General features: G+C 35.1%; 2 non-coding genes across 2 annotated transcripts; both read left to right on the top strand.

Annotated features, from left to right (window-relative positions):
- Positions 1-2,132: 2,132 nt before the first annotated feature.
- On the top strand, positions 2,133-2,206 carry TRNAN-AUU (transfer RNA asparagine (anticodon AUU)). The gene has a single exon. It is a non-coding gene; the product is annotated as a tRNA-Asn (tRNA).
- A 2,266-nt stretch (positions 2,207-4,472) lies between these two features.
- Positions 4,473-4,546, top strand: TRNAN-AUU (transfer RNA asparagine (anticodon AUU)). Its single transcript has one exon. It is a non-coding gene; the product is annotated as a tRNA-Asn (tRNA).
- The last annotated feature ends 7,615 nt before the right edge of the window (positions 4,547-12,161 follow it).

Raw genomic sequence — 12,161 nt, 5'->3', positions numbered from 1 at the left:
CAGCTAGGAAGCACAATTTAGCAGTGGGTTGCAGAGAAAAAAAAATATGCTGGCAGAAAAATCCAATTGAGTGATTAAACAGCTCTTCATTTTCTGGCTTTATTTTTATGCTAACAAATTTGTTCTCTGAAAAGTGTCCACAAAGCCAAGTCTCTGATTAACACCTTTGTAAGGATGGTTTTTCACCTATTACTAAATTAAACTTGCTTCATTGGAAAGGCAGCAAGATGCATCCTCATTTCAATGTCTACTGAAATAATACAAGTTGACACCAGGAAACATTAACGCCACTGCATCCTTGCTGCTTTCTCATGTGGAAGTCTGTTTAATATGAAAACAAGGTGATATCTAATTAGCACACAGGTAAGGAATTCAGAAAATCTTTATTTAAGGGTGAAGATGTTTCTCACAAAATCGTTGCCCCAATGCATCATTGAAATTCAAGCTGGAAATATGATTTTAATATATCACTTGTACATTTTGTATTGCTCTTCTGGTGACAATGTAGTTTGTTTTTGTCAATTACCATTTTAATAATAGGGTAAAGAAAATGAAGTGGATTTTTGAAAGAAAACAATACTGTCAATATACTATTAAAACAAATTAAAATGGTAAAAGTTGTTGTACTTTAAGTAAAAATAAAAGAGCCAAAATATCAATCCCAGTTTTGGATTACTTTAATTAACAAAAAAAAAATGCATATAGCAGAAGATAGTTTCAATCTGCCTACCTCTGGGTTATGGGCCCAGCATGCTTCCATTGCTGTACTCTGCTGCACATGTAAGTGCAAGAGATCCTGAAGCACTCACTTATCATGGGAAAGTACCAATGTGTTTCTTCGTTGGTTGATGGAAGAAACATCTTACAAAAACTCTCCAGATTATTGACTTTTTAAAGTTTTTCTAGGAAACGTTTTAGATGAATGCTTATTAGCCTTTGTCAGTATGTACTTTTGCAAAGTGTCTCTGTGGCGCAATCAGTTAGTATGTACGGCTTTTAACCAAAAGGTTGGAGGTTCAATCCCACCCAAGGACCTAATTGACCTTGTTGTCAGATTTTGGTGATCTTTAAGTAGACAAGTCAAAATTTCAAACCCCCTGTTATGGTGTAGGGTACCTGGCCTTCTCTGATGTAATCAGAGTTAGATTTGATTCAGTGATTTTATAAAAACAGCTAGGAAGCACAATTTAGCAGTGGTTTGCAGAGAAAAAAAATATGCTGGCAGAAAAATCCAATTGAGTGATTAAACAGCTCTTTATTTTCTGGCTTTATTTTTATGCTAACAAATTTGTTCTCTGAAAAGTGTCCACAAAGCCAAGTCTCTGATTAACACCTTTGTAAGGATGGTTTTTCACCTATTACTAAATTAAACTTGCTTCATTGGAAAGGCAGCAAGATGCATCCTCATTTCAATGTCTACTGAAATAATACAGGTTGACACCAGGAAACATTAACGCCACTGCATCCTTGCTGCTTTCTCATGTGGAAGTCTGTTTAATGTGAAAACAAGGTGATATCTAATTAGCACACAGGTAAGGAATTAAGAAAATCTTTATTTAAGGGTGAAGATGTTTCTCACAAAATCGTTGCCCCAATGCATCATTGAAATTCAAGCTGGAAAGATGATTTTAATATATCACTTGTACATTTTGTATTGCTCTTCTGGTGACAATGTAGTTTGTTTTTGTCAATTACCATTTTAATAATAGGGTAAAGAAAATTAAGTGGATTTTTGAAAGAAAACAATACTGTCAATATACTATTAAAACAAATTAAAATGGTAAAAGTTATTGTACTTTAAGTAAAAATAAAAGAGCCAAAATATCAATCCCAGTTTTGGATTACTTTAATTAACAAACAAAAAAATGCATATAGCAGAGGATAGTTTCAATCTGCCTACCTCTGGGTTATGGGCCCAGCATGCTTCCATTGCTGTACTCTGCTGCACATGTAAGTGCAAGAGATCCTGAAGCACTCACTCATCATGGGAAAGTACCAATGTGTTTATTCGTTGGTTGATGGAAGAAACATCTTACAAAAACTCTCCAGATTATTGATTTTTTAATGTTTTTCTAGGAAACGTTCTAGATGTATGCTTATTAGCCTTTGTCAGTATGCACTTTTTGCAAAGTGTCTCTGTGGCGCAATCGGTTAGTGTGTTCGGCTATTAACCGAAAGGTTGGTGGTTCAATCCCACCCAGGGACGTAATTAAACTTGTGATCAGATTTTGGTGATATTTAAGTAGACAAGTCAAAATTTCAAACCCCCTCTTATGGTGTAGGGTACATGGCCTTCTCTGATGTAATCAGAGTTAGATTTGATTCAGTGATTTTATAAAAAAACAGCTAGGAAGCACAATTTAGCAGTGGGTTGCAGAGAAAAAAAATATGCTGGCAGAAAAATCCAATCGAGTGATTAAACAGCTCTTCATTTTCTGGCTTTATTTTTATGCTAACAAATTTGTTCTCTGAAAAGTGTCCACAAAGCCAAGTCTCTGATTAACACCTTTGTAAGGATGGTTTTTCACCTATTACTAAATTAAACTTGCTTCATTGGAAAGGCAGCAAGATGCATCCTCATTTCAATGTCTACTGAAATAATACAAGTTGACACCAGGAAACATTAACGCCACTGCTTCCTTGCTGCTTTCTCATGTGGAAGTCTGTTTAATGTGAAAACAAGGTGATATCTAATTAGCACACAGGTAAGGAATTAAGAAAATCTTTATTTAAGGGTGAAGATGTTTCTCACAAATTTGTTGACCCAATGCATCATTGAAATTCAAGCTGGAAAGATGATTTTAATATATCACTTGTACATTTTGTATTGCTCTTCTGGTGACAATGTAGTTTGTTTTTGTCAATTACCATTTTAATAATAGGGTAAAGAAAATTAAGTGGATTTTTGAAAGAAAACAATACTGTCAATATACTATTAAAACAAATTAAAATGGTAAAAGTTATTGTACTTTAAGTAAAAATAAAAGAGCCAAAATATCAATCCCAGTTTTGGATTACTTTAATTAACAAACAAAAAAATGCATATAGCAGAGGATAGTTTCAATCTGCCTACCTCTGGGTTATGGGCCCAGCATGCTTCCATTGCTGTACTCTGCTGCACATGTAAGTGCAAGAGATCCTGAAGCACTCACTCATCATGGGAAAGTACCAATGTGTTTCTTCGTTGGTTGATAGAAGAAACATCTTACAAAAACTCTCCAGATTATTGACTTTATTAAGTTTTTCTAGGAAACGTTTTAGATGAATGCTTATTAGCCTTTGTCAGTATGTACTTTTGCAAAGTGTCTCTGTGGCGCAATCAGTTAGTGTGTACGGCTATTAACCAAAAGGTTGGTGGTTCAATCCCACCCAGGGACGTAATTGACCTTGTTATCAGATTTTGGTGATATTTAAGTAGACAAGTCAAAATTTCAAACCCCCTCTTATTGTGTAGGGTACCTGGCCTTATCTGATGTAATCAGAATTAGATTTGATTCAGTGATTTTATAAAAACATCTAGGAAGCACAATTTAGCAGTGGGTTGCAGAGAAAAAGAAATATGCTTGCAAAAAAATCAAATTGCTTGATTTAACAGCTCTTAATTTTCTTGCTTTATTTTTATGCTAACAAATTTGTTCTCTGAAAAGTGTCCACAAAGCCAATTCTCTGATTAACACCTTTGTAGGGATGGTTTTTCACCTATTACTAAATTAAACTTGCTTCATTGGAAAGGCAGCAAGATGCATCCTCATTTCAATGTCTACTGAAATAATACAGGTTGACACCAGGAAACATTAACGCCACTGCATCCTTGCTGCTTTCTCATGTGGAAGTCTGTTTAATGTGAAAACAAGGTGATATCTAATTAGCACACAGGTAAGGAATTACGAAAATCTTTATTTAAGGGTGAAGATGTTTCTCACAAAATTGTTGCCTCAATGCATCATTGAAATTCAAGCTGGAAAGATGAATTTAATATATCACTTGTACATTTTGTATTGCTCTTCTGGTGACAATGTAGTTTTTTTTTGTCAATTACCATTTTAATAACAGGGTAAAGAAAATTAAGTGGATTTTTGAAAGAAAACTATACTGTCAATATACTATTAAAACATATTAAAATGGTAAAAGTTATTGTACTTTAAGTAAAAATAAAAGAGCAAAAATATCAATCCCAGTTTTGATTACTTAAATTAACAAAAAAAATGCATATAGCAAAGGATAGTTTCAATCTGCCTACCTCTGGGTTATGGGTCCAGCATGCTTCCATTGCAGTACTCTGCTGCACATGTAAGTGCAAGAGATCCTGAAGCACTCACTCATCATGGGAAAGTACCAATGTGTTTATTCGTTGGTTGATGGAAGAAACATCTTACAAAAACTCTCCAGATTATTGATTTTTTAATGTTTTTCTAGGAAACGTTCTAGATGTATGCTTATTAGCCTTTGTCAGTATGCACTTTTTGCAAAGTGTCTCTGTGGCGCAATCGGTTAGTGTGTTCGGCTATTAACCGAAAGGTTGGTGGTTCAATCCCACCCAGGGACGTAATTAAACTTGTGATCAGATTTTGGTGATATTTAAGTAGACAAGTCAAAATTTCAAACCCCCTCTTATGGTGTAGGGTACATGGCCTTCTCTGATGTAATCAGAGTTAGATTTGATTCAGTGATTTTATAAAAAAACAGCTAGGAAGCACAATTTAGCAGTGGGTTGCAGAGAAAAAAAATATGCTGGCAGAAAAATCCAATCGAGTGATTAAACAGCTCTTCATTTTCTGGCTTTATTTTTATGCTAACAAATTTGTTCTCTGAAAAGTGTCCACAAAGCCAAGTCTCTGATTAACACCTTTGTAAGGATGGTTTTTCACCTATTACTAAATTAAACTTGCTTCATTGGAAAGGCAGCAAGATGCATCCTCATTTCAATGTCTACTGAAATAATACAAGTTGACACCAGGAAACATTAACGCCACTGCTTCCTTGTTGCTTTCTCATGTGGAAGTCTGTTTAATGTGAAAACAAGGTGATATCTAATTAGCACACAGGTAAGGAATTAAGAAAATCTTTATTTAAGGGTGAAGATGTTTCTCACAAATTTGTTGACCCAATGCATCATTGAAATTCAAGCTGGAAAGATGATTTTAATATATCACTTGTACATTTTGTATTGCTCTTCTGGTGACAATGTAGTTTGTTTTTGTCAATTACCATTTTAATAATAGGGTAAAGAAAATGAAGTGGATTTTTGAAAGAAAACAATACTGTCAATATACTATTAAAACAAATTAAAATGGTAAAAGTTATTGTACTTTAAGTAAAAATAAAAGAGCCAAAATATCAATCCCAGTTTTGGTTTACTTTAATTACCAAAAAAAAATGCATATAGCAGAGGATAGTTTCAATCTGCCTACCTCTGGGTTATGGGCCCAGCATGCTTCCATTGCTGTACTCTGCTGCACATGTAAGTGCAAGAGATCCTGAAGCACTCACTCATCATGGGAAAGTACCAATGTGTTTCTTCGTTGGTTGATAGAAGAAACATCTTACAAAAACGCTCCAGATTATTGACTTTTTTAAGTTTTTCTAGGAAACGTTTTAGATGAATGCTTATTAGCATTTGTCAGTATGTACTTTTGCAAAGTGTCTCTGTGGTGCAATCAGTTAGTGTGTACGGCTATTAACCAAAAGGTTGGTGGTTCAATCCCACCCAGGGCCATAATTTCCCTTGTTATCAGATTTTGGTGATCTTTAAGTAGACAAGTCAAAATTTCAAACCCCCTGTTACGGTGTAGGGTACCTGGCCTTCTCTGATGTAATCAGAGTTAGATTTGATTCAGTGATTTTATAAAAACAGCTAGGAAGCACAATTTAGCAGTGGGTTGCAGAGAAAAAAAAATATGCTGGCAGAAAAATCCAATTGAGTGATTAAACAGCTCTTCATTTTCTGGCTTTATTTTTATGCTAACAAATTTGTTCTCTGAAAAGTGTCCACAAAGCCAAGTCTCTGATTAACCCCTTTGTAGGGATGGTTTTTCACCTATTACTAAATTAAACTTGCTTCATTGGAAAGGCAGCAAGATGCATCCTCATTTCAATGTCTACTGAAATAATACAAGTTGACACCAGGAAACATTAACGCCACTGCATCCTTGCTGCTTTCTCATGTGGAAGTCTGTTTAATATGAAAACAAGGTGATATCTAATTAGCACACAGGTAAGGAATTAAGAAAATCTTTATTTAAGGGTGAAGATGTTTCTCACAAAATCGTTGCCCCAATGCATCATTGAAATTCAAGCAGGAAATATGATTTTAATATATCACTTGTACATTTTGTATTGCTCTTCTGGTGACAATGTAGTTTGTTTTTGTCAATTACCATTTTAATAATAGGGTAAAGAAAATGAAGTGGATTTTTGAAAGAAAACAATACTGTCAATATACTATTAAAACAAATTAAAATGGTAAAAGTTAAAGAGCCAAAATATCAATCCCAGTTTTGGATTACTTTAATTAACAAAAAAAAAAATGCATATAGCAGAAGATAGTTTCAATCTGCCTACCTCTTGGTTATGGGCCCAGCATGCTTCCATTGCTGTACTCTGCTGCACATGTAAGTGCAAGAGATCCTGAAGCACTCACTCATCATGGGAAAGTACCAATGTGTTTCTTCGTTGGTTGATGGAAGAAACATCTTACAAAAACTCTCCAGATTATTGACTTTTTAAAGTTTTTCTAGGAAACGTTTTAGATGAATGCTTATTAGCCTTTGTCAGTATGTACTTTTGCAAAGTGTCTCTGTGGCGCAATCAGTTAGTATGTACGGCTATTAACCAAAAGGTTGGTGGTTCAATCCCACCCAGGGACCTAATTGACCTTGTTATCAGATTTTGGTGATCTTTAAGTAGACAAGTCAAAATTTCAAACCCCCTGTTATGGTGTAGGGTACCTGGCCTTCTCTGACGTAATCAGAGTTAGATTTGATTCAGTGATTTTATAAAAACAGCTAGGAAGCACAATTTAGCAGTGGGTTGCAGAGAAAAAAAAATATGCTGGCAGAAAAATCCAATTGAGTGATTAAACAGCTCTTCATTTTCTGGCTTTATTTTTATGCTAACAAATTTGTTCTCTGAAAAGTGTCCACAAAGCCAAGTCTCTGATTAACCCCTTTGTAGGGATGGTTTTTCACCTATTACTAAATTAAGCTTGCTTCATTGGAAAGGCAGCAAGATGCATCCTCATTTCAATGTCTACTGAAATAATACAAGTTGACACCAGGAAACATTAACGCCACTGCATCCTTGCTGCTTTCTCATGTGGAAGTCTGTTTAATATGAAAACAAGGTGATATCTAATTAGCACACAGGTAAGGAATTAAGAAAATCTTTATTTAAGGGTGAAGATGTTTCTCACAAAATCGTTGCCCCAATGCATCATTGAAATTCAAGCAGGAAATATGATTTTAATATATCACTTGTACATTTTGTATTGCTCTTCTGGTGACAATGTAGTTTGTTTTTGTCAATTACCATTTTAATAATAGGGTAAAGAAAATGAAGTGGATTTTTGAAAGAAAACAATACTGTCAATATACTATTAAAACAAATTAAAATGGTAAAAGTTAAAGAGCCAAAATATCAATCCCAGTTTTGGATTACTTTAATTAACAAAAAAAAAAATGCATATAGCAGAAGATAGTTTCAATCTGCCTACCTCTGGGTTATGGGCCCAGCATGCTTCCATTGCTGTACTCTGCTGCACATGTAAGTGCAAGAGATCCTGAAGCACTCACTCATCATGGGAAAGTACCAATGTGTTTCTTCGTTGGTTGATGGAAGAAACATCTTACAAAAACTCTCCAGATTATTGACTTTTTAAAGTTTTTCTAGGAAACGTTTTAGATGAATGCTTATTAGCCTTTGTCAGTATGTACTTTTGCAAAGTGTCTCTGTGGCGCAATCAGTTAGTATGTACGGCTATTAACCAAAAGGTTGGTGGTTCAATCCCACCCAGGGACCTATTTGACCTTGTTATCAGATTTTGGTGATCTTTAAGTAGACAAGTCAAAATTTCAAACCCCCTGTTACGGTGTAGGGTACCTGGCCTTCTCTGATGTAATCAGAGTTAGATTTGATTCAGTGATTTTATAAAAACAGCTAGGAAGCACAATTTAGCAGTGGGTTGCAGAGAAAAAAAATATGCTGGCAGAAAAATCCAATTGAGTGATTAAACAGCTCTTCATTTTCTGGCTTTATTTTTATGCTAACAAATTTGTTCTCTGAAAAGTGTCCACAAAGCCAAGTCTCTGATTAACACCTTTGTAAGGATGGTTTTTCACCTATTACTAAATTAAACTTGCTTCATTGGAAAGGCAGCAAGATGCATCCTCATTTCAATGTCTACTGAAATAATACAAGTTGACACCAGGAAACATTAACGCCACTGCATCCTTGCTGCTTTCTCATGTGGAAGTCTGTTTAATATGAAAACAAGGTGATATCTAATTAGCACACAGGTAAGGAATTAAGAAAATCTTTATTTAAGGGTGAAGATGTTTCTCACAAAATCGTTGCCCCAATGCATCATTGAAATTCAAGCTGGAAATATGATTTTAATATATCACTTGTACATTTTGTATTGCTCTTCTGGTGACAATGTAGTTTGTTTTTGTCAATTACCATTTTAATAATAGGGTAAAGAAAATGAAGTGGATTTTTGAAAGAAAACAATACTGTCAATATACTATTAAAACAAATTAAAATGGTAAAAGTTAAAGAGCCAAAATATCAATCCCAGTTTTGGATTACTTTAATTAACAAAAAAAAATGCATATAGCAGAAGATAGTTTCAATCTGCCTACCTCTTGGTTATGGGCCCAGCATGCTTCCATTGCTGTACTCTGCTGCACATGTAAGTGCAAGAGATCCTGAAGCACTCACTCATCATGGGAAAGTACCAATGTGTTTCTTCGTTGGTTGATGGAAGAAACATCTTACAAAAACTCTCCAGATTATTGACTTTTTAAAGTTTTTCTAGGAAACGTTTTAGATGAATGCTTATTAGCCTTTGTCAGTATGTACTTTTGCAAAGTGTCTCTGTGGCGCAATCAGTTAGTATGTACGGCTATTAACCAAAAGGTTGGTGGTTCAATCCCACCCAGGGACCTAATTGACCTTGTTATCAGATTTTGGTGATCTTTAAGTAGACAAGTCAAAATTTCAAACCCCCTGTTATGGTGTAGGGTACCTGGCCTTCTCTGATGTAATCAGAGTTAGATTTGATTCAGTGATTTTATAAAAACAGCTAGGAAGCACAATTTAGCAGTGGTTTGCAGAGAAAAAAAATATGCTGGCAGAAAAATCCAATTGAGTGATTAAACAGCTCTTTATTTTCTGGCTTTATTTTTATGCTAACAAATTTGTTCTCTGAAAAGTGTCCACAAAGCCAAGTCTCTGATTAACACCTTTGTAAGGATGGTTTTTCACCTATTACTAAATTAAACTTGCTTCATTGGAAAGGCAGCAAGATGCATCCTCATTTCAATGTCTACTGAAATAATACAGGTTGACACCAGGAAACATTAACGCCACTGCATCCTTGCTGCTTTCTCATGTGGAAGTCTGTTTAATGTGAAAACAAGGTGATATCTAATTAGCACACAGGTAAGGAATTAAGAAAATCTTTATTTAAGGGTGAAGATGTTTCTCACAAAATCGTTGCCCCAATGCATCATTGAAATTCAAGCTGGAAAGATGATTTTAATATATCACTTGTACATTTTGTATTGCTCTTCTGGTGACAATGTAGTTTGTTTTTGTCAATTACCATTTTAATAATAGGGTAAAGAAAATTAAGTGGATTTTTGAAAGAAAACAATACTGTCAATATACTATTAAAACAAATTAAAATGGTAAAAGTTATTGTACTTTAAGTAAAAATAAAAGAGCCAAAATATCAATCCCAGTTTTGGATTACTTTAATTAACAAACAAAAAAATGCATATAGCAGAGGATAGTTTCAATCTGCCTACCTCTGGGTTATGGGCCCAGCATGCTTCCATTGCTGTACTCTGCTGCACATGTAAGTGCAAGAGATCCTGAAGCACTCACTCATCATGGGAAAGTACCAATGTGTTTCTTCGTTGGTTGATAGAAGAAACATCTTACAAAAACTCTCCAGATTATTGACTTTTTTAAGTTTTTCTAGGAAACGTTTTAGATGAATGCTTATTAGCATTTGTCAGTATGGACTTTTGCAAAGTGTCTCTGTGGCGCAATCAGTTAGTGTGTACGGCTATTAACCAAAAGGTTGGTGGTTCAATCCAACCCAGGGACGTAATTGACCTTGTTATCAGATTTTGGTGATCTTTAAGTAGACAAGTCAAATTTCATACCCCCTGTTATGGTGTAGGGTACCTGGCCTTCTCTGATGTATTCAGAGTTAGATTTGATTCAGTGATTTTATAAAAACATCTAGGAAGCACAATTTAGCAGTGGGTTGCAGAGAAAAAGAAATATGCTGGCAAAAAAATCAAATTGCGTGATTAAACAGCTCTTCATTTTCTGGCTTTATTTTTATGCTAACAAATTTGTTCTCTGAAAAGTGTCCACAAAGCAAAGTCTCTGATTAACACCTTTGTAGGGATGTTTTTTCACCTATTACTAAATTAAACTTGCTTCATTGGAAAGGCAGCAAGATGTATCCTCATTTCAATGTCTACTGAAATAATACAGGTTGACACCAGGAAACATTAACGCCACTGCATCCTTGCTGCTTTCTCATGTGGAAGTCTGTTTAATGTGAAAACAAGGTGATATCTAATTAGCACACAGGTAAGGAATTAAGAAAATCTTTATTTAAGGGTGAAGATGTTTTCTCACAAAATCGTTGCCCCAATGCATCATTGAAATTCAAGCTGGAAAGATGATTTTAATATATCACTTGTACATTTTGTATTGCTCTTCTGGTGACAATGTAGTTTGTTTTTGTCAATTACCATTTTAATAATAGGGTAAAGAAAATGAAGTGGATTTTTGAAAGAAAACAATACTGTCAATATACTATTAAAACAAATTAAAATGGTAAAAGTTATTGTACTTTAAGTAAAAATAAAAGAGACAAAATATCAATCCCAGTTTTGGATTACTTTAATTAACAATAAAAAATGCATATAGCAGAGGATAGTTTCAATCTGCCTACCTCTGGGTTATGGGCCCAGCATGCTTCCATTGCAGTACTCTGCTGCACATGTAAGTGCAAGAGATCCTGAAGCACTCACTCATCATGGGAAAGTACCAATGTGTTTCTTCATTGGTTGATGGAAGAAACATCTTACAAAAACTCTCCAGATTATTGACTTTTTAAAGTTTTTCTAGGAAACGTTTTAGATGAATGCTTATTAGCCTTTGTCAGTATGGACTTTTGCAAAGTGTCTCTGTGGCGCAATCAGTTAGTATGTACGGCTATTAACCATAAGGTTGGTGGTTCAATCCCACCCAGGGACCTAATTTCCCTTGTTATGAGATTTTGGTGATCTTTAAGTAGACAAGTCAAAATTTCAAACCCCCTGTTACGGTGTAGGGTACCTGGCCTTCTCTGATGTAATCAGAGTTAGATTTGATTCAGTGATTTTATAAAAACAGCTAGGAAGCACAATTTAGCAGTGGGTTGCAGAGAAAAAAAATATGCTGGCAGAAAAATCCAATTGAGTGATTAAACAGCTCTTCATTTTCTGGCTTTATTTTTATGCTAACAAATTTGTTCTCTGAAAAGTGTCCACAAAGCCAAGTCTCTGATTAACACCTTTGTAAGGATGGTTTTTCACCTATTACTAAATTAAACTTGCTTCATTGGAAAGGCAGCAAGATGCATCCTCATTTCAATGGTAAGTCAACCTTCTTGCCCTATGTTCCCTGTCAACGGATGAAGACGCATCATTATCTACCGCAGTCATTTTGGCCCAATAGATATGCAAGAAGTTTAGATTCCCCTTTCTTTGCAGGTAGAGGAAGGAAAAGGAAGAGGTCTGTAGCCTCTTCAAGATCGCAGGACCAGAGATTGTCCTCTGCTTCTGCCAAATCCACTGCATGACACTGGGGCTTTCTTGCAGGAGCCCACACCAGTGGGGGCACGTCTAAAACTCTTCAGTCAGTTCTGGATTCAT

This window comes from Pseudophryne corroboree, unplaced genomic scaffold (genome assembly GCF_028390025.1).
Source record: "Pseudophryne corroboree isolate aPseCor3 unplaced genomic scaffold, aPseCor3.hap2 scaffold_1957, whole genome shotgun sequence".
NCBI classification, from domain to species: domain Eukaryota; kingdom Metazoa; phylum Chordata; class Amphibia; order Anura; family Myobatrachidae; genus Pseudophryne; species Pseudophryne corroboree.
Note: the sequence above shows the minus strand (reverse complement) of the source record. Positions and strands in the feature narration are given on the sequence as shown.